At 38.4% G+C, this 23580-nt stretch overlaps 2 long non-coding RNA genes across 4 annotated transcripts in view; one reads left to right on the top strand and one right to left on the bottom strand.

The window, feature by feature from the left end:
* Nucleotides 1-17612, bottom strand: part of LOC140209792 (uncharacterized) — a 74940-nt gene extending 57328 nt beyond the window's left edge. For all 3 annotated transcript variants that reach the window (XR_011889066.1, XR_011889065.1, XR_011889067.1), the window contains exons 1-2: nucleotides 17388-17612; nucleotides 8840-9026 (exon numbers count right to left, since the gene is read on the bottom strand). This is a non-coding gene — a long non-coding RNA (uncharacterized lncRNA). The remainder of the gene's footprint in view (nucleotides 1-8839; nucleotides 9027-17387) is intronic.
* LOC140209795 (uncharacterized) overlaps nucleotides 16418-23580 on the top strand; it is a 135509-nt gene continuing 128346 nt past the window's right edge. Inside the window, exon 1 of the long non-coding RNA XR_011889069.1 lies at nucleotides 16418-17312. This is a non-coding gene — a long non-coding RNA (uncharacterized lncRNA). The remainder of the gene's footprint in view (nucleotides 17313-23580) is intronic.

The following is a 23580-nucleotide window of genomic DNA, read 5'->3' as shown; positions in this document are numbered from 1 at the left end:
GCACAGCATGCTCTTCAGACCTGAGCCCAAATTCTTCACATAGCAAGAACACCTGAGCATGGTGTTATTTATGCCTGGCAAAGGACCAGTTGTGGTTCAAGGTCAGTGACTGCAAACAGTCTAGGACACGGTACACTGTTAGTCCTTCTCAAGGGGGCAGCTCACTGCAATTAGTCCTCGAGATAGTTATTCTCAGATTTATTGCATGACTGCTGGGAGAGTTTGTTGCTGACACAGTTTAAACTGAGGCCTTCCTGGTGTAGGCTAAAGAGCTTCACCTCAAGTCATTAATAAATTCCTCAGAATGTAAATGATTAAAAGTAAATTTTTATGTATAGAAGTGGAGCAGAATCAGTTCAAAATACAAAGCAAAATCTGGAATACTTGCAAGGAAAAAATAATCTTTGTGAATATTTGTCTGCTGTATTGTTGCCAACATGTGAGTTTGATCTAATTTGTGTAGTTTTGGCAACATCCTTAACTAATTCAGTGTTTTACACATACCTCTGTGACTGAGTTTGAACATATTCCAGTACAGAGCAAAAACATTAGTCTTTTCGATAACTCAGAAAATAAAAAGTAATGAAATACTGTCTCTGTTCATACTGAGCATTTCTCTGAAGGGAAGGCCAGAGCTCAGGTAATTGATCTTCACATGTTTTCCACCTGTTTAGAGCAGCAGAAAAAATCTTCACTATTTCTGCAATTTTGGGTGAACACTGTATTTGGAATGCCCTTTTCTTTCCCCCAGTCATAAACATGCAGTTCTATTTTTGATGCTAAACATTCAGTGCAGCATATCAGTTGCTTTTAAAATCTACTTCCCTTTAAATAAAGCTTAATTGATCTGTATCAGATGCGTTAACTCAGGGGAACACAGTGTGCTGCATGAGAACTCAAGCAATCTAATTTCTGCTTATCAAATATTAGACAGCTAGATGTAGTTTCTAGTGTTACAAGCCGAATGTGCATGTGTACAATAATTGATCTGAACAATGTTTTAAAAATGTTTCTGTAACTCAGTTTATGGTGATTTCCCTTTTATTTCCTTCCTCATACAAAGGCTAAAATCTGCAAATTGTACTGTATCTTCACACTATATGTATCAGTTAATTTTTAACGGGGCCTATTTATCTATCGGTTATTCTGCTAACCATTAATATCTGTTTTCTGACTGATGGCCCTTATGTACCAGCCTGGAATCCCATAAAAGTCAACATTTTTATCAATGTCCTTTTGCTATCTGAACTGCCGATCTGTTGGAAAGTAGGAACTGCAAAGTACGGTGCCCTAGATGATACAAAAAGGGTCTTCGGTATTTCTGCATTGATTGATTACTCAGTCTGCTCCTTTCAGTGATAGATCATTTATAGAGATCTCAAGTAGAAGTGAGATGCCTTGACTTAGTTAGATCTTTTGGTGTCCTAGAAAAGACAACTAGACTCAATTACAATGTCAGTGCATCCACCGATTGTCAAATACAACAAAACTCCTGTGATAAATAACTGCTGGTCTCACAGAGAGACACGCACATAGAAAGCCAAAGGTTGTTATAGGCGAACGTAGGAGACCAATTTTCTTTCATTTGGAGCATCTGTCAAAAACTGTAAATAGCAATATGATCTATTTTTGGTGCTCTACCTCTCATCCTTTCTCCCTTTTCTCTGTATATTCTCAGGTATATTCAAAATTTTCTTGTATTCTTTTCCAAAATTCCTGTGAGGTTTTAAAAATTATTACTGATATTTCATATTGAGTATTAAAAAGTGTTTTAAAAATCTCATTTTCTTTTTTTTTCATCTTCTGGTTTTTAAGACTTCAGCTTTACACATACAAACACTTTACTGTTCACTAGCCAGCGTAACAGTCTCAAATATTAATGCTGAGTTAAGTCCCGTTTTTCACCACTGCATAACATGTGCATAGGTCAAAGAAATTTTTTATTCAAATGATTATGCAGAGCAACAGCGTAACTATTTTAATATGGTTAATTAAATTAAAATATATACATTTGTATTTTAATAATAATATTCCAAATTTAGTTTCTTATTAAAGTAACACCTTGTAAGTAATCTCTATGGACATTATAATGATGTGTTCTCAAACTTGGACAAAAATATAAAATAAATTACAAATAAAAGAATGAAAGTCATCTTGCAAAACAAAAGAACTTTTACTTCCCCTCCTGATCTCCCAACCCCCATGCCTACCCCACCACCAAACACAATCATTTCTCTGAATAGCCTTGAGCTGGAAAACATCACGAGGAGGTCAAAGCACAGAAAGAACAGGCCTGTGACAGTTTCATTTGTTACTTGAAACACGTGACCCGACAGACACCAATCCTCTGCTGTGAGTGGAGTCCAGACAGTGACATCTGGAAGGAAGAGACATTTGCACCAAGGTACTAATGTGAATTGTTCAGCAAAGACAAACTAGCAGAGCAAAGACTTAATGAAAAATGCTCCTTTGGGTTAAAGATGAAAACAAACACGTTGTATTCTTTCATTTAAGTGTTCTCCTGCAGTTGGTAATGACTTAATTTTGACATCTGGCAGATAGATGTTGGTTTAGAAATGGACATATTCTAGAAAAGATATGACCAACTGATATTTTATAAATATGTATGGCCTACATACATTGATAGTGATTTAATTCCTCAGCACTTATCTTCTTTTGTTAATGCCCAATGATTATATTGTACTAAGAGCTCCTGTGATATACTAACATCTGTATTAACATACCAATATTCTAAATATAGCTGCATGTAATATATTGCCTTAAATTTGACTGATAAATGCAAATGACAATATTATGAAACATGTTCAGTTTAGGAGTCACTATAAATATGAGATAATAAATAACAGTGTGCTACAAAGCAGTAATAGATCGTGGGATTCCCGTAATATAAATCACAAATGCGAAGCTTAAGCAGTTTATCATGTCATCTCAACTCTGCTTTGAAATAAATCCCTGCATTTATTCTTCATGATACACGCAATAAGAAATAATTTGAAGACATTTTAGATGCAGTTTGGATGAAGAGACTTTTATTGAAGATATGCAGTAATAATTTGTGGAAAACAACCTGCTGATCTTCCTTCTGCACAGGCAGCATGCATTTGCAAATCTCATACCTCAGGCCTCACCTGGAGTTCCTACCTGTCTACATCACCTCACCCACAAGGATAATGGACTCTGTGCAGAAGGATGAGGTGGAGAAGGGGTAGAGGTGGAGAAGTGGAGCAAAAGTGTGGCTTGTCTGGTTGCCTGTCACAGAGCCTTTGGGTTGTTTCTGGAGATGAACAGTCAAATGATCCATAGCCCAAATGTCATCATATCACTTAATGCTGGCAAGAGCTTTTTTCGAAAGCCTCTCTTCACTTTATTGTGAGACTCCCTCTGATCTGGCTTGGCACATATTCCACCACTGCTAACTTCTTGACCTTCTTGTGTCTGTGGGCTCCTGCAAGGTATGGCAATTGAGGCAGGAAGTTTGGGAGCATTCCATGGCACCTTATTTGCATTCCCATGCCAGACCTCTGATCTGCCCTGGGGTGATCCTGCTGGAATGTAAACAGGGGCAAGAAGGATGACTACTTGGTACAATAGGAGTGTGCCCCCTTTTCCTGACCCCAGTACTGAGGAAATAGGCATTTCTACAGGGGCAAAGGTCAGAGGAATCAGCGACTCAGGCTGTGATGATAGCATACAAAATCATTCAGAGTGAAGTTAAATGATTTACTTTTAATTCAATAGATGCAACAAAATAAAAATATAAAGTGTACATGTTGTAATGCAATTGCATTGCAAAGGAGACCTATAGGGCAGGAATCCATCGCATTTATTTCAACTCTGTCAGAGCTGTATTTCATGATGCGTTTATCCCATCCTCTCCATCTGTCAGTGTGCTGCCGATGAAGGCCTGAATGCTGATTAATGTGGTGAATACAAACCGTTTTTATTCCATTCAAGACAATTCAGATGTCCTTCGGTGTGATACTTCAATCCTCCATGACCCAATGGGTCAAGCACTGAAAGATACAGATTCTGCTGGGTGCTCAGCAGTGGCTCAGTGGATCTGCATTCCTGGAAAGGGGTCTGGCATGGTGAGGCAGCTGGAGGGAGACATCCTGTGTTTTCTCAGAGAGCCTCATTTGCATTTTAGAAGATTTCTCCAATCACTTTCTGCACACCACTTGGTAAAGAAGTGCACATATAAGTGTGGATTCTTAAAAAGGCACACTGCCTACTCACTGAGAAGAGTAAGGCCTTGTTTCATTTAGAGTAACTGAATTTAGAGTATTACACTGAAGCAGACCTTTCAGCCCAACATTTCCATGCTGACTAAGATACCCATCTAAGAGAGTCCCATTTACCTGCATTTACCACATATTCCTATCAACTTTTCCCATCCATGTACCTGTCATTAGTTTAATTGTTTAGTTGCTGCATATTTCGGAACAGAAAGGAAGACTGTATTTATGTAACTTTGTTATGAAATTAAAAGGATTTGGAGCATTTAATAAATTCTAATCAATGAGTTTTTGGCACATATGGGCAAGGGTGCACAGTTTCAAAGATTCAAAGCACATTTATTATCAAAGAATGTATAAATTATACACCTTGAAATTTATCTGCTTAAGGGGAGCCACAGAGTAAAAACTCGAATAACCCAATTAAAAAAAAACAAAAACTACTGCGTAGAGAACAAGAGAGAGAGAGAAAATAAAAACACATTGTGCAAACAATTGATGCATGCCAACAGCATCCCAAACCAGACTGAGTCCCGGACCCACTCCCAGAGCAGCCAGAGTAGACCCAAGCCAAGCCTCAGTCCCCAGTTTTCACACCAGCGGGGCAGAAACACACAGCAGCCAGATCAATTTACAAGTTCAGCACCGCGGAGGAAAGAATGAACACTCATGGAAGAGCATGCGAAATCAGCCTAACCCTCGGCTCTGTACCCAACACTCGGGCTTCCAGCCTATCCATGCCATCTTAATGCACAGTTTTTCTTAACAACTATACTTCATATACCTGAGTCGTGGCATAGTGGTTAAAGAGCAGTACTTGTACCATGTTGTACAGAGCAAGTCAGTCCTTTTGCTCCTATGAAATTTCCAGTATTTTCAAGGAAGGAATGCAACAGGCAGCTATTTAAATGCAGTACTGAATGTTATTATTGAGGTCAACGAAAGAGAACAGAAGAAGGCAACTTTCTAACAACTGCAGAAAGGATCTACAAAGCATTATAGACCTAATCTTAATGGAAGTTGGAACGAGTTCATGATTGGAGAGAAGAGAGGGTAAGTGAAATAGAAGGAGAGACTCTTTGTTCAATTTGACGGACTTGATTGATTTTAAGTGCCAGAATTCATTTACATGATGTTTATTTGGTTCCTGCTTGAGCGTGAAATGACATCTTTTCCTCTTATCAGGAAGCTCAAAAGAAATATTTAATAAAACTTACGTTGCTTTGTTATTTCTGGCGGGGGTTTGACCCATGGAAACTTCTACTAATTTCTCCCTCAGGCTCTGGGCTTACATTGCATATGGACAGGGCTGAAAGGAGCACATTTATAAAAAAGGTCCTTGCCTGCTCTGAACAGGTGCTCTTGCTGTTTACAATTTAAAATTGCATTCAGCTAGATCGATCTCAGGACTCAGTTCAGAAATGCTTCATTCCTCCAAGTTTACTTTCCCCCTTCCCTTCTACTAAACATGCTCCAATATATCTATACCTGCGACAGTAAACCTTAAAAGAAAGCAAAACAACCAACATTTGTAGTCTCTTTGTCAAGGATTCTTGGAGGTAATGTTAACCTATTCTGCCCAGCAGGGAATGAACAGGACTGGATCAGCCATCTGTTTTACATTCATTCTATTTTACTTTCCATTGACACCATGGATGAATTGAGTTAATGTCAGTTACCCTGGTACTTGACTTACATTCCTAGGGTTAGAGGCAGGATAACTTTACTTCTAGCAGCTCATTGGTGTTACTTGTTCCTTTTGTACCTTGGAAGACCACTTAGAATTTTCAAGGATTAAAGTCATTTGACTCCTGTGATTCTGTTTTACATTCCGATTGGTTACTTGGAGTTTGTTTGATTTATGGAGTATTCCATATTTTTTTTTACTCTTTTTTTCACTCAACTACTTTACTAGGCTGTACTCTGTATACTCCACCTCAGAGGTTTATGAAGGCTTGATCACTCCTGCTAGTTAAGTAAGAGCATACAATGTTTTGAAATACTGGAGAATTTAGATCTATGAGAAACTGTTGTAGAAGGGTTGACGGCTGGGGCAGAGAAGTCGTGATGACATGGAATGGCTGAGTATGTTTGAGAGACCAGGTGACCTGAAGCTGTTCCACTTAAGTGACTTGACTATATGATCAAAGTTGATGGTTTGATGCAGAGCTGGCTCAGAACTAAGTGGCCTAATTCTGCTCCTGTGCCTTATGGTCATTAAGGTCTTTGGTGCAGAACTGAGTGAATGTTTAAATGCTAGAGATGCTATATTGGGCCCAAAGTTTAGAGGAACGGGAATTGATCTCATTGAAACCTACTTAGAGTGCTTTTGAAAGCAGATGCAGGAGCAATATTTCCTCAAGCTCGTGAGCCTACAACCAGACATCAACATCTCAGAATAGGAGGTAGGGCGTTTAGGTCAAAGACGTGGAGAAATTTCTTCTCCTAGGAAGAGTAAACTTTTGAAATCTCTAACCAAGAAAACACTGGAATCTATCTCCGTTCAAGAAACACAATGATAGATTTTTGATCTGAAAAGAATCAAAAGGGACATATTCCTACAGGGAAGTGACACTAAAGCAAAAGATAAGCTGTGATCTTATTGAATGTCGAAGCAGTTATGAAGGGCTTCTATTCCGTATGTTTTGTGTTTAAGTTGGATATTCATTGGATTCAATAGCACGATCTGAAGAATGGAAGTTATTACTCTGGGTGTTCTGGCCATGAATTTATCCATTAATGAAATCATCTAAAATAGATTGTTCAATGATTTTTTTCTTATTACTACTAATGAAATTTTCCAAGATATAATTAATTGCTCTGTTTGCCCGCATTACAAAGTGATCACACTTGAATAGCTATTAATTTGTTATGTACTTTGTGAAGTGAAAGTTTTTATATAAATCTAAGTTCCTCCTTTGTAAAAAAAAGAATCTAAACTATATTTTTGTTTCACTGACTTTAACTCTCTCTGACAAATGAGTTTAAAGCATTAACCCTTGGAGAAAAATGCATTTGAGGTGACAGGCAATTCTGGAATTTGGCCTTATGGCCTTCAGGTTGGTAATTAAGTGCTCAGTTGGATCAAAACTTCCCTTTGTGAATCAGTGGTGATTTTAGAAAAATTACTAATATTAGTTTATATTGAACTCTAAATTTCACCACATGGATCAGAGCATTCCCAAATGAATGCTGAACACTATCTTTTCTGGAATACCCAGAGATGGCCAATTAATATTGGCTTTACTGGCAAATGGCCTTGTTCAAGTAAAAAATAAAGAGTAAAAAAAACACTTTAGAATCAAACGTGTGGTGTGTAACTTAGATCATCAAGTGACCCATTATTTTTTCAGAGGGTGGGAATTTAGATTTTGCTCTTATAAGGGATATGAATAGTAAAATATAGCCCTCTGAAATATTACCTGGTATGGCATTACAGGTAAAAAAAAACACTTGGGTTGTTTCTCAGTTGATTATTATTGAACCTTTGCTCTCGGACTTTACATAATCCTCACCAGCAAAAGGTAACCTCTGAGTGGCCTCATAGTCAAGTGTAGTCTTCTGCTCCAGGTGCAGTAGAAGTGTGGGTGATAGACTGTTCAAAGGAATTAGGTGGATGATCAAATATGTGCATCAACTCAATGATACCTAGTTTTATGCAGTTTAAACTCAGAACATTCAAATATTTTTGAGAAAATGTTGTTTTTTTTTTGAAGTTAAAAATATTGCATAGTTGGTTAATTCACCAGAATATTTAAGATATTCTGGTCACAACTTAAATAATGGGATACCAAGTGTGATATTTTCACAGTTTAAGGATTTCAATAAGTACAAGGTCTATATATACAAGACGATGATGACTTTTGCACTTGGAGATGTGAATGTGCTCTAGTTTGAGGCTGTGGTTAGTTCTTGGGACAACACTGGATAGGGGATTGGAACATTTCATTCTTTGTTCACTGATAAAGTGGTTCCAATTTCATTTATGACCCTAATACGTTAAGTACAGATAAACAGCTTTCATTGGCCACTCTACATTGGAAATGTGATTTTTTTTTCCATTCTGATACATCTGCATGTTAGAGTCATAGAGCCATAGAACAGTACAGCACAGAAGCAGGCCCTTCAGCCCATCTAGTCCATGCTAAATGATTTAAACTGGCTAGTCCCATCGACCTTCACTGGGACGATGGGACTAGGCAGAATATATCCTAGAACTTATACATGAAATACATTTATCCATTAAAAGAGCAGGAAGAAGGATTCTAGGTTGGATCAAACATTTCCTGAGTCTCCTCCCTTCAAAGGAGACATTCTTTGCCCAAGTCCTTGATATAAAAATTAAAACTAAGTAGATGGTGACAGAAGAAAGAGAACAGCATTTCCATATTGCGGTAACAAAGCACTTGCATGTCTGGACAGTCCAGAATGTATTTTCCCACAATTGTTGAACTCAGAACATGAAGAATTAAATAAAACATGGTCAGTAAGCGCTTTAGGTGTTATCTGGTGATTTCTATAACTATATGCTTATATACTGGTGCTCAGTGCCAATTAAAATAGAAATGCAGAAAGGCACGTACCTGGTACTGAACCTGCGTTTCTCCAGTTGGAGAATATACTGTGTCCTTGATAAATTAGAAGAATAGTAGTAAGTGCATGAATGTGCTTTTTGTTGGACTGTGGTTCTGTCCATGTTCATCAACAGTAGAACCACATACCCTGCAGGAGGTCACAGTAACCTTTGTCATTCAGTCAGTGACAACGAACCTGGGAGAACAGCAAACACAAGTGCAACGGTTCATAGACAGTAGAACTGCAGGCTCACAGAGGCAAACTGGGTTCAATTGAGACATCGGGTGCTGTCTGTGTATGGTTTTCATACTCTCCCTATGCCTGTTTAGGTTTCCTTTGTGTACTCCAGCTTCCTCCAGGTACCTCTGTTTCCTCCCAAAACTGTGTGGATGAGTACATTAATTGGCCACTATAAATTGCCCTGACTGTGTGGTAGCTTCTGGTGGGAAAAAATGAACAGTGGGATTAACGTAGGATTAGTGTAAAAGGATATTTGATATTTGCTGCAAACTCGGTTGGCTGGGTGGTTGATTCTCATTGAGGTAGAGAATCAAAAAGCTTTTGGGAGAGAGTTCCACATCTTTGAGCCTTGACAGCTGAGAGTTTGGGCACTAGTGATGGAGCACTAAAACTGAGGAAATGCATTGAGGCCAGAATTAAAAGTGCACAGAGCTAAATGTCACAGGCATTGGGAATGTCAGACCATGGAATTTGGAGGTGATGAGAAATTTAAAATGGTTGCTTATCTGGAAACCAGACAGACATTTCTCAAAATTGCTCCCAGTCTAGTCCCCTGCAGCTTTGCTTTGGAATGTGGCAGAAGCCGACTTCACTTCTGACACATTTACGGCATGCAGGCAAAAGTGGTTCCACAGAAATTCCTGGCCGTGGGGTTGTATTTCAGTAAGTTAGAAGCCTAACTGACCAAAGATAAAGTTCAGAACAAGTCATGTTTGCAATGATCCATTTAATCTTTCACAGGCAACCAATGCAAACAGGGGCAAGCAATTAAGGAAGAACCTTGAACATCATTTAAAAAACACAGGTTCAGTGATTACACAATGGCCGTTTTCTTCTATGACTAGTTTACTTTGTAGATAAGTTTCATTTAATCCGAATGATGTCAGTGTTATCAGCACCTTTAGGAGGAAAGAACATTTAAACTGATCAAGGAATTGTGTGGCTTATTTGTAAAATAAAGGTCATATTGTATGACTGAAGAGTAGGGAAATATTTGACTCAGTTGGATAAATCTTGAATGTTTATTATAGGGAAGAGCATTGAACTGGACCTTAACCTTTGTGACTTAAAATGGATCAATTAAGTTTTTTTTTGTTTGTCTGAAAATCAATTGTCACTTTTCTTGTCAAGCAATTTTTTAAAAGTTATATTGGGGGGGGGCAATGAGTAATTGGCCTAAAATTCTCTATATACCTGTAGTTAAATAATATAAATTACACAGATTTGGTAGTACATTCCAAATTATATTAATGCAATTATGTAATTGTTGATTAGTCACTATTATAATGCAGGAAACACAATCAGTCAGGTTGTATGCAGCAAGTTCCCCAATAGAAGCAACATGATAATAACCAGTTAATCCTTCATGGATGAGGTTGAGGCCATTTTTTTTGCCATCAGAAACTGATCTCCAAATGTTCAATCACTTTTGTCTTTCTGATTGTTCTTTACAGTTGAACTTACAGAAATGTTGAGGGTGATCTATGGAAATTGGTTATTTGACCCTTCAGGCCTGCTCCACTATTCAATATGATGATCCACTTCATACCCTTTTCTCCTTTTGTGCCATATTATTGGATTATTTTAGTGTACACAGTTCATATTTCAACACCCCACCCCACTTAAAAGTGTTTTGTGTCATCTGCAAGCCTGAAGTCAGTACATTAGATCATTGATAAATTAGGTTGGGCCAAGTGGAGTTCTGTAATTCCCTTGCTAGTCACTGCCTGTCCCCGATTAAATGACCTGTTTATTCCTCCTTTCTGTTACCTGTTTGTCAAACAATTCTTAGTGCATGTCAGTATATTATCTTCAAACCTCTACTTATTATACTTTAATTTTGGATAATAGCTCCCCATAAGTGATCTTCTGAAAGTCCAAGTTTACTAATTAGTTACTGATTCTCCCTCGTTTATTTTACTCACAACATCAATAAAGTGCTTCAGTACATTTGTTAAGCTTGATTTTCTTCCCATTAAACCCATGTTGACTTTGTCCATTCCAAATAATGCTTTCTAAGTGTCTTGTTATTTTCATATTTTATTATATGTTCACCCAATTTTCCTACCACACGCCAGGGTGAACCATGCTGAAGTGGGAGCTTCCACACAGTTCCCAGCATTTTACACTGAGAAGTTGATGTCTTGCTTCTCTGCCAAATAAGACCTGATGAAACACACTGGGTGCATCATTTCAAAGGAATGAAGGGCTGTGAGGGAAAAGGGTGTGGTATAATGGTAATTTAGTTTTAGATTTAATTGAATTAATTTTAATAGATATAATTGCTTTGCAAATGCTCTGTGCCTTGCACAGTATGGGCCTCACTGATTTACCTGAAGGCCTATTCCAGGTAAGTGGGAGACAACCGGCTAAGACAAGATCTGGAAAATAGCATAGCCTTGATTTGTATAGAATATAGGACATAGAACAGTAATATCCAACACAAGAACAGATCCTTCAGCCCACCATATCTGTATTGACTGTGATAATATCTAACTCAGCCATTCTCAACGGGGGCCATATAGCCCCCTTGGGGGCCCTGGCACATTTGAAGGGGGCCACCAACTGAAAACTGTGGAAGGGGAGCCCCAAAGGTTTATGGGGGCCCTGGTAACTGAACTGATGAAATACCAAAGCAGCAACATTCATTGCGTCATTCACAGGGAGCACCTAGTAGCTAAAAACTTAGGAGGACGTCTCAATCTTTCGCTTTCAGTTGTCATAAAGGCTGTAAACTTCATCAAATCCTGTGTCCTTCAGGATCATCTTTTCCAGCAGCTGTGTGAAGAAAATAATGAAGACTTCCAGACACTGCTGCTGCATACTGAAGTGAGGTGGCTTTCCAAGGGAAATTGTCTTCAACGTTTTGTTACACTCTGGGACACCACAGTTTTCTTCATCTCTGATAAAGAGCATGCAGAAGGACTCGTTGATGCTAAGGTGGACATATTTTATCTGGCAGATACCTTCCAGAAACTTAGTTTGTTAAACAAGACCTTACAGGGTTTCGTAGTAACCTTGTAGATTGTAAGGAAGTCGACGTCTATTGCCACAATATAGGACGTTGGGAATTTTTACAATTTCCAAGCCTTAAGACGATCGCAGAGGCACTGAAGGACGATGACTTTACTGTTTATGTGAAACATCTCAAGCAGATACGCAAGGATATGCCAGAAAAATTGAATGACCTGTTAAACCTCGGTTTTCTGGATTGGATTTTGGATCCATTTGAAGTACAACCCACCCAAGTTGAGGCAGAAATTCAAGAAAGTTTGATTGATCTTCAGAGTGCTATAACTGCACATCGTCAGTTCAATCAGTTTCAAAAAGATTTTTGGATCAAGTGTGATCTGCCAAATAAATTTACAACACTGTGAGAAAAAGCCCAAAGATTTTTTATTGCCTTTCCCTCAACATATTTGGTTGAGAGCAGGTTCTGCAAGGTAATTTCCTTGAGAGAATCCAGGAACTGAATTGATATCGCAACAAGAGGTGACCTCCGACTGTCATTGTCTAATTTGGAGCCCGATATCATGAAACTTGCAAAAAAGCACCAAGCTCAAGGATGGCATTGGGCCTGATAGATGTTTAATTTCATACAGTCTTTTTTTTAAAGTTTTGTCTAGTATGTCGGAATGTTCAAGTTTTCTTGGTGTTCAATAATAAATGATTTTCTGTCTACCTGTTCGTGTTGTATCCCTGTTTGAAAGGGGGGCCCTGGAACCTGAGAAGAGCTCCTAAGGGGGCCGTGGCCAAAAAACAGTTGAGAATCACTCATCTAACTGATCCTATCTCCCTGAACATGCTCCGTATTATTCTGTTCCCTGGCTGTTCATGCGTCTGTCTAAGTGGCTGTTAAATTTTCAGGTCATATATATTTCACTCTCCTCCCATGACACTGAGTCCCAGCTACTTACCATTTTCACACTCTTCCTTTAAACTTTCCTCCTCTCATCTTAAACCTACACCCTTTTGTGTTTGTTCTTTCCACTCAGAGAGAAAGAATCTGACTCTCTACCCTATCTGTGTCTCTCATAATTTAATATAGCCCCATTAGGTCACTCCTCAGTCTCTGACACTCTCAAGAAAATAATCCCTGTTTGTCCAACTTCTAATCAGAGTTAAAATACGTAATTCAAGCAACATCATGGTAAATTTGTTCTGCACTCTCACAAACTGTCTACAATGAGACCACCAGAAATGAATGTAATAATCCAAATGTCGACTAACAAGAATTTTATGAAGATGTAACATAACTTGGGTGGTAGGGTGGAGATACACCTCTACCAAAGGAGATGTGAGCCGTTCCTTTCCTCCACTAGACAGCAGGTCGCCCTTGGGCAAGGTGTAGCACCTGCTTTGCCCCCCGATCAGGGTCACTTGAAACCGTGGGAGCAGGTGGTTGATAGTAGTATGAGTCGCTGGAGCATATCACAAGTCCTGGTTATGTAACCACTGATGTCAGGCAGACAGTTTCTGAAAAGTATTAATAATGGCTCGGGTCACCCATCTTGTAAAGACACTGCCCAGCAGAAGGCAATGGCAAACCACTTCTGCAGAAATATTTGCCAAGAACAGTCATGGTCATGGGACAATGATCACCTACATCATACCACGTGCCACATAATGATAATGATGATGAACATAACTAACTGCTTCATGAACTTATTGCATGAACTAATAAAGGAATGCATACTTTACACCTTCTTTATCACCCTATCAACTTATCAGCTACTTTCAGAGAGCTATGGACCCAAGATCTCTCCAAACATCAATGCTCCTGAGGGTCCTATGATCTAATGTCTCATTTCCTCTTGCATTTGACCTCCCAAAATGCATCATCTCAGACTCATGATTAAACTCCTGCCATTTCTCTGCCAAAATTTCCAGCTGATTTATATCCTGTTGAGTACTTTGACAACTTTCTGTTCTATCCAGAACTCTACCAATTTTCATGTCATCTGCAAAACTTACTAATCAGACCACCTACATTTTCATCCAAATCACTTACAGCACATATATTACAACTGCCCGCACTGATCCTTGTGGAACACCACTGATCATAGACCTCCAGTAGGCAAAACACCCATTCTCTACTACATTCTATCGCACAGTTCCATAAATGTAAGCCTAGATTTGTGCCATTTGTTTTTCTTTTCTGTACTTATTTCACTGTCCACTCTTACTATTGCTCCTGTTTAGTTTAATAGAAGTATTAAAGACTTTAGGACATTTTTCCTGTTATGTGTTACTATTTTAATATTTTAATACTGACAATCCAAAGCAGCTGGTGGACATTTTCCTTGTATGTAATTTGTGAAACATGAATTTAATAACATTAAGAGCAAAGAAGTGGCTAATTGTGACTTGTTTCCACACATCTCAATCACCTAAATTGGCATCTAACCAGGAACTCTGATCAAATTGCCTTAACTCCAGATGTGTAGTGAATCATGATTTTAAAAAATGTACAGTTTACAATGATTCCATAAGAAAAAATAGTCACTGTTTACAATCACTCTAAAAGATTACCTTACAAACGAAAGCCAATTTCTCCTCAGCGATTGCAACCTCAAAATGCGCTCAATAAACACTCCTACAGCTGATGAATGAGCTATTCTTAATAGAGAGATATTTGATACATAAAGGAGACGAAGGCATCTGTCGGCAATTTTTGGATTATGAATGAAATTGAAAAAAAATACTCATGAAGTCCAGGAACCTGAATTTTACACAGTAAGGCAGTAGAAAAATGGAACTCTTTCACTAAATGCTATTTGGTTTGCATATTGGGTCAATTTACTTACTGTCCGTTAAGCTGTTGGCATTTAGGACAGCAATGAAGGTCCTCCATCTCTGTCTGTCCATACCATCACACACAGATACGGAAAGATTCTTCATTGCTGTTCCCGTAACAGTTTTGTTTGACCACTCAGGGTTGTTAGCCCCGAGTTGAACCCACACACCTGGAGGACCCGTGGACCACTCTTAATCTAGCCTATACCCTTTGACCTGTTTGGCATGGATGACCCTACCAAGAGCCATAGCATAAAGCCCTAACTCCCGCCAACGTAGCTCTCTGGGTCACTTGAAACCCTCTTGGAAGATTGGGTCAGCTGAAACCGTGAAACTTTTCTGGGGTTATGTTCAAAGACAATATGAGACAACTTAGTGTCTGAACAGATTCAACATGTTTGATGGTCCAACATTGTAATCACACCTGAATCCTTTTCTTATTTTGTTTTAATAATGCCAGACTTTTCTACGAAATCTCTTTCCTGATGTATCAAGTGATGTTAGATTTTACTAGTCCCAAAAGCTTTCTCAATTTGGTGGCCTGTATGAATTTTTTGTATGATAAAGCTTTGGATAAATTCAGATATGGGTGTTATTTAGTCTAATTTCTCGATCTACCTTTGTTTAATGTTTGTAATACCTTCTCGTACCAATGTGCATTTCCTTACATTTACCCAGATTGATCTCCATCTGTCGTCCTTAACCTAAGTGCTTAATTTGTCCAGATCTTTTTAGATAACATTAATTTCATTATATCAGTTAACAGAGGAATCTGCTTTTAGTTTCTTAGCATTTAGTTTTGATACAAAATATAGGGAGATCAATTAAGATAAAGTATTATTTTAAAAGGAGTTTATTTATTTGATTGATGTTAAATGTTGCAATCTTTTATTCCTTTGCCACCCTGGAGACAGTGGGCTCTGGCACCAATTCCCATTTATGATGTAATTTGAGTGTAATTTCCTGGTGTTACTGCCAGGGATTTTTCTACACATGGTCTGTACCCAGGCTGTCTCTGAGCAGCAGTTTTAGAGCATAAAACCCATGAACAAAAGATAATTCTGAGACAGCAATAAGGTTCCAGCTTTATAACACTTTTTCTCAATTAAAACACTTATAATTCGTAAAGGCAAATTTTCCTGTAAATGCAAACAGATGTAAAAATAATTCCTCTGTTCTGGATGTAAGTTTGACAATAACGTGATCCCAGGATTGAAATAATATATATTTATAGCTCTAATGCAGTCTTCATTAGTGTTACTATCTAGTGTTATTTTACATTCACCTTTATATTATTCTGTTTTTTTTTCAGAATAATAATGAAAATATTTTGGTCTCTGCCCAAACCGTTACTTGAAGCAATGTGAGACTTGGCACAGGGCAGCAGCTGTGCCATCTTCATTTCCCTGATAATTATTTCTATCCAAGCCTCAGAAGAGTGCTCCTTGCATTCAATGGTTATTGCACAGACCTTCATAAAACCCTGAGTTGACGGACTGTTTCCAGGCACCTGAGATTTTGCTGCAATTTTAAGGATTAATTTTCTCAGAATTCAAAAATCTCATGTGGGTTTGGTTTCTCAGTACAAGATCAGTATGACAGGGAAAAAGGGGACAGTGATTGCCTTCCAACAAGACTCGAATGAAACCAGGATATGGGCCCTGGGGAAAGGAATCAACCACCAAATGACTTTTCCTATTCTTCCAGTTCCTGAAGTTAAATATAACTAATGATTAGTTTCACAGCCACGATGAAGTGCATCTTTTCATTCATTGCCAACTTTCCACTTCAGTTTTATGCCACACACTCACTGACCACTAGATTAGGTACACTTGTACTCTTGCTCATTAATGCAATATCTAATCAGCCAATCATGTGGCAGCAACTCAACTCATAAAGGCATGCAGACATCGTCAAGAGGTTCAATTCTTCTTCAGTCCAAGCATCAAATTGGGGACAAAATGTAATCTCAGTGACTTTGCAGAATGTTTGTTGGTGCCATAAAGGGTGGTTTGAGTATCTAGAAACTGCTGATCTTTTGGGATTTTCACTCACAGCAGTCTCTAGAGTTTTCAGAGAATGATGTGATAAACAAAAAAAAAAATCTAGTGAGTGGCTGTTCTGTGGGAAAAAAAAATCATTAATGGAAAGGTTTGAGGAGAATGGCCAAATTGGTTCATGCTGACAGGAAGGCGACAGTAACTTAGATAACCTTGCATTACAACAGTGCTGTGCAGAACACATTGAACCTTGAAGTGGATGGCTACAACAGCAGAGGACCACGAACATACTTATATCACTTCCAAGACAAACACCATTCTGACTTGGATCTATATTATTGTTTCTTTATCAAAGTCCCAGAACTTCCTACCACAAAAACATTTTTGGACTTCCATCACTACAAGTTCTTCAGCTGCAGAAGAAAGAGACCCACTGTCCACCGAGGTGAGAAATAATATATTGAGTACTTGTAAGATCCAGACCTGCCAAATAGATGAAAATAAATGGGTTGCAACTTACCTTCAGATTAGCATGATTTGTGATGATTAACTATGTGCTTCATTTCTTAAGAAACTGGCTAAACAAAATATACATTGCTGACATCAGGCAATATTAATGGAAGATCTGAGGAGAGAATAAACTAGAAGTTGAATTACTAGGTTCTCTAAACAAGAGTAAAATCTTATATTAAGTTTTAGGTATACATTCTCATTATGATCCTCAGCCTCGAAATACACCAAGCTACAGCCACTTTACGGATTGCATAAAACAAAAATATAGTGGTATTCTGGGATCTAATTTTTAAGCTCAGGGGAAAATAATCTTTGGAGTTCAAAAAGATTTATGACACTTTGGCAATAGCCCAGGAGAATGTTTTACTAGGATGTTTAAGATAGAACTAACTGTACTTACTGAATTCAGGGAATAATGTCAGAAACTGGTGCATTTGCAGTAAGTCAGGAAGTTTTCATTGTGAAAGAATCACTAAATGGTTAAGTTCCAAATAATGACAGAAGCTTGCTAAGTAATTTCCATGATGTCAAAGGCACATTAATGATTAAATGTGCGTTAGGACCTACTTGCACATTCTGTGCCTGTAACACAGAGACTTAAGTTGGCAGGCTATACCTAGAATTGGCAAGCTTACATAGACATGGAGATTCAAGGTGGTAGTGGAATGATGCACTCTTACAGACTTGGCAAAGTGAAACACTCTTTAGGTGGGGAAGAATAGAGATGAAAAATCAACATAACTTATTTCATAGTAGATGAAAATAAACAGAATGGCTGTTCATGTTAGTTATTGGAGTAAGTATAATAAAGCTCGACTGATAAACCGCAGCTGGAACTGTGCCCCTCAATTTACCAGAAAACCATTGATTGTCGTGGACATATTCTGCAATGTGAAAATAGGCCTTTTAAAGAAAGTTAACAGAGTGAATACTGGCTTACAGTAAAAGAGGAAACAGCTGGATATAAATTCAGTGGAGGCCAAGCACTACAGCTTCATCAAGAATGGGAAACATCGGCTAAGAGGAGGATTGGTGGGACAGCAGCCATGACTGATGAGAAAACAAAGAATCATAAAAAAGGGGGAAAAATGGAAAGTTACAGACAGCCAAAGAAAACAAGTGATAAATAGATTAGGAAAAAGCAAAGGAAATGTGAAGCAGGCACAGGAAAAAGGATGCATGAACACACTCAAAAAGATAAATGCAAACTAATGTAAATCTGATCAAAATTGCATTGAAGAGATGTAGAGGTCACAGTCAGCTAAGATTTAGTGTTGTTCTTAATTAAGGAACTGTTTGGCAGCAAAGGGTAACATGTGCGGGGATGTTTAACTCCAGCCAAAAAATGTTTCTTATTAAACTTTGAACTGCCTGAGCAGCCTGATCCCACCATGCTTTGTTCACATTTTATGAAAAAAACCTCTGTAATAAGTCATCTTGAGAAGCCAGTATTAAAAATAAGAGTTGTTTGACCTTTCTTAAGTTCCACCCAAAGAATAGTTCTGTCAACTCCCTCACAGAGCTCTTTGGAACTTTTACAAACACACCATAAAAGTTCATGAATTTGAGATCATTATGATGCAATCTTTGCTGGTATGTATTATACTGCATTTAATCAATTATTTTTCAGATCTTTGTGTATGAAGCTATATTATCCAAAAAAATATTTAAATAGAACAACATATGCACTTATTGGTCTAGAATCTTTTAGTTTAAAATGATTAAAAAAATGTCTCATGATGTCTCCTTGAAAAAAAATTCCCTCACTTATAAAATTTCATGCTGTCAATAAATAGTAACTAAGGAGAAATTTCAGTTTCATTCATTTTAAGATTGTCACTCCTGCCTATCAAACTGCTCAACATAGACTTCTAAAAGTTTCATTGGTTTGTTATATTTACTGGTCAGAGACTTTTCGGTGTTGCATCAATGTGGCAGAGTTAATTTTAATTAATATAACTTTAAATGTGCAAATTTTGACATTATTTCTGATCTCAACTTGTTTACACTCTATATAGGTACAGGTTGATGCACTTCTTGATAATCACGTATACTGTATTTAACTTTGCAGTAAACTGCTGTTGGTACACTGGCATAGATAGCAAAGCCCCAGGGCACCAGAGACCTGTGTACAATCCTAGGTGGGGTGTTGTCTGTGTGAAACTTGACAAAAACTTGAACTTGAATGTTCTTTCTTTGACCATGTGGGTTTTCTTCGGGTGGTCTGTATTGTTCCCACATTCTTAAAAACCTGCCAGCTGGTAGGTTAATTTTTTACTACATCTTGGCCTTATGGAAAAGGTCAGTGGTAGAATCTTGGGAGGGGGAGTGGAGTTGATGAGAATGTGAGGAAAAAATAGGACAAGTATAGAATTAATCTAAATCAGGAATTCCCGATTTTTTTTAATGCTATGGACTCCTACCATTAACTGAGCGGTCCGTGGACCCCAGATTGGAAACTCGTGATTTCCCTCTCTCACTTTAACTCTTTACCTTCTCATTACTTCCCTGTGTTGCTCCTCCCCATTCCCTTTCTTCCACGGTCTTCTGTTCACTCCTGTCAGATTCCTCCTTCTCCAGCCCTTTATCTCTTTCACCTATCAGCTTCCCAGCTCTTTACTTCACCCCCTCCCCTTCTCCCAGTTTCAGCAATCACCTACTACCTTGTACTTCTTCCTCCCCTCCCCCCCCCCCTTCTTACTCTGACTTTTCCCTCTTTCCAGTCCTGGTAAAGGGTCTTGGCCCAAAACATTGACCTTTTACTCTTCTCCATTGATGCTGCCTGGCATGCTGAGTTCCTCTAGTATTTTGTGTGTGCTGCTTTGGATTTCAAGCATCTCCAGATTTCCTCCTGTTTGTGTCCCTGATCTAAATGTTTGTTTGATGGTTGGTGCTACCTTGATGGAAAAACATATTTCCATACTATATTCCATGTTGCAGCTCCATAAAACCCTGTTTCGACTACATTTGGAATATTGTGTTCAGTTCCCGTTACCTCATTATAGGAAGAATGTGAAAACTTTAGAGAGGGTGCAGAGGAGATTTTCCAGGATTCTGTCTGATTTACAGGGCATGTCTTACAACAATGATACACACCTCATTTTATTAAGCAGGTTACCAGAAACATCACATTCAACAAGATTTAAATTATAACAAGCCTGTGAAATGGTGATTAAAAATTCATGCAAAGGACAAGGGCTTTATTCCTATATTTAAAAATACTGATGTATAATATAATGTAGCCTTTGATGCAACACTCTAATCAATATCACCTTTTAGACCCTTAGAACAGAGTGGTTTTCAGCAATATCATGTAAGTTTATTTCTCTGACAGTCATATTGAAGGCAAGCCTGCAGGGATGCCAAGATAATGAACTAAGATGTTATGTGTTGCTACATAACATATAGCTCCACTTTCTAATGCTGCAGCTGTATATTTAAATAAAAGGAAAAGTAAAAGGAAAGACCAGAGGCGAAAAAGGTCCCAATTTTCTAAAAGTTCTTTCTAATGCTGGGCATGTCTATCTGGCTGATCTTCAGTCATGCAGATTTTTAACCCAACTTTAAAAATAAACATAAATGTCAAGTCTTGCAAAGTTCAGGGGAATGATGATTTCCAGTAATTAACACCAGTGTGGTTTAACATTTTCCTCCAACTTCTGCTCTTCTCTCAGAACTATAATCTGTAAACATACTCCATACTAATTGAACTTTGACTGTTAACACGCATGCCATTCAAGTTACTGGTTCTGAAAGAGGTGTGGAGACAGGGACTCATACAGCACAGAAAAAGGACCTTTGGCCTACCACCTCACTGCTGACCATCAGGTACCAACTGTATTACACTAATGCCACTTAGCAGCACTTGGTTTATTCTGTAACCTGATTATTCACTAATTTTTTGTACCATCTTTATATTTGCTAATCTTAATTCTTACATTCACATCCCAATCCTTAATGAAAATAACAAATAGCTAGGGTTCCAGCACTAATCCGTTTGGTACACTCTAGGTCATAGGTCTCCAGTTGCCAAAGCAATCCTTCACTACTGCCCACAGCCTTCCATTACCAAACTAATTCTGGACCAGCTTTCCATGTTGGCTCTTGTCAAAGGCCTTACTATAGTCCAGGCAAACTACATTAACTGCACCGACTTCACCAATATACTTCATTACCTCTTTCATACTTATTGTTGTTTAGGTTTATGAGTTAGCCCAGAACACACCAAACTGTTGATGCAGTCAGATGTGAATACCTCTAAATGTAAGATCATGAAAAAAGGACAAGAACAGCAACATAGTCTACCTTCAGTCAAAAGTGACTTCTAACATGCACACAAACTAATAGAAAACTCAGCCAAAAGGCAAAATCAATGTTATTACACAATCAATAATGAGGACATGAGAAGATTCAAATGATGTCAAAGGCAATGAGTTGTGGAGCTTGCTGGTGTTGATAGTGCTTTTGCATTGCACCTGAAAAGTCCATTAAACTTTTGAAGGGTGATGGACAGAATCTCATGTACAATATTGGAATTTGCCAATTTACCATCTTCTGCCATACACAGAGCCTTGTAAAAGTTCAGAGCCCCCAAACCTTTGTTCACATGACTGAGTATTACAACCAGGGAAATTAATCAATTTAACTAAGAATTTTATTATTATTTAAATGCTCCTTTTTTCACAGTTAGAGACCCCAAAACAAGGAAAATTGTAAAGCATAAAAATCTAAAAATTCAAAATCTGAAATGTCAGCGGTTCAAAAGTATTCACCGCCACCCCCCCCCCGGCCCCCACCTTTGCTCGCTACTTAGTTGAACCACGTCTGGCAGCTATTACAGCCAATAGTCTTTTTGCACAAGTCTCCATTAGTTTTGCAACAACTTGATGGAGCTAGATTTTCCCATTTCTCCTTGCAAAATTGCCAAGTTAGTTAGGGAGCAACAGTGGACAACAATCTTGAGGTCTTAGCTGAGAGGTTTGATAAGGCTAAGGTCAGGACTCTGACTGGGCCACTCAAGGACATCAATTTTCATCACCTGAAGCCACTGAATGATTGCTCTCGCACTGTGCTGTAGGTTGTTGTCCTGCTGAAAGACGAACTTCCTCCCCAGTTTAAGCTTTCTGGCAGAGTTAGCAGGTTTTTTTTATATCCAGGATCTCTGTATTTAGTAGCATTCATCTTCCCATCAGCCCTAACCTGATTTCCAGTCCCTACTGCTGATAAGCACCCTCAGAGCGTGGTGCTTCCTCCACCATACTTTACAGTACGGATGGTGTTACTTGGCTGATGTGCAGTAATAGATTTCCTTCACATATACCGCTAAATGTTGAGGCCAAGATGTTCCACTTTAGTCTTATCTGACCACAAGAACTTCTTCCACATCTTTACAGTATCTTCCAAGTGATGTTTTGCAAAGCCTTTGTGGGAAAGAGTATGCTTTTTTTTCTAGGCAGGGCTTTTTGCTCGCAGCTCTTCCATAAATAACCTTTTTTCCCAGGGCTTTAGAGATTGTGGAGCATGAACTTCATTTCCAATTGTAGACACTGGCTTCTGCAGCTCATTCAGCACGACTGTTGGCGTCACAGCGGCATCCCTTACAAGTGCTATTCTTCTCCGGCAACTAAATTCAGAGGGGCGGCCTGATTTAGGCAGTGTGACTGTGGGTACCCTGAGGGCAGAAACTAGGCTTTGTTCAAGAGACGCCACCTTCAGCGATGTAGTAAAGCTTCAGAAAAGCAGCAGAGGGTCAGCCTACATTTTGTGCTCAAGGCACTGGAGTGAAGCTTGAATCTGCACCATCTGACTCAGAAGCATGTGACACTAATATGACAACCAACACTCACCTAGTGAAGCAGATGGAACCTTCTAGACTACCTCTTTTGACAAAAGAACTTCTAATATCATTTAAAACTATTTCAAGGTAATTTCAAGGTCTCTTCTTTTTAATGTTCCATGTGTATATGCAGTCTTAAATTTATTGAAGAATATCTGATACTGGCCAGCTTTTTTTAGCAGCCCCAAGGGTCAATAAGAGAACCAAATGCCAGTGTGATTCATGCTTTGGATCTGTAGTGAAATTCCCAGATGAAGGTTAACTAAACTGTAAAGTCATTGTTGCAAGTTGAGGATCTGAAGCTGTCCATCCATTGGTCATTTTGTATAAGCTGCAGAAATAGAGATAGCTGGAAATTTGTTAC

This window comes from Mobula birostris, chromosome 14 (genome assembly GCF_030028105.1).
Source record: "Mobula birostris isolate sMobBir1 chromosome 14, sMobBir1.hap1, whole genome shotgun sequence".
Classification (NCBI taxonomy): domain Eukaryota; kingdom Metazoa; phylum Chordata; class Chondrichthyes; order Myliobatiformes; family Myliobatidae; genus Mobula; species Mobula birostris.
The sequence above is the reverse complement of the archived record's forward strand: the minus strand, read 5'-3'. Positions and strand labels throughout refer to the sequence as shown.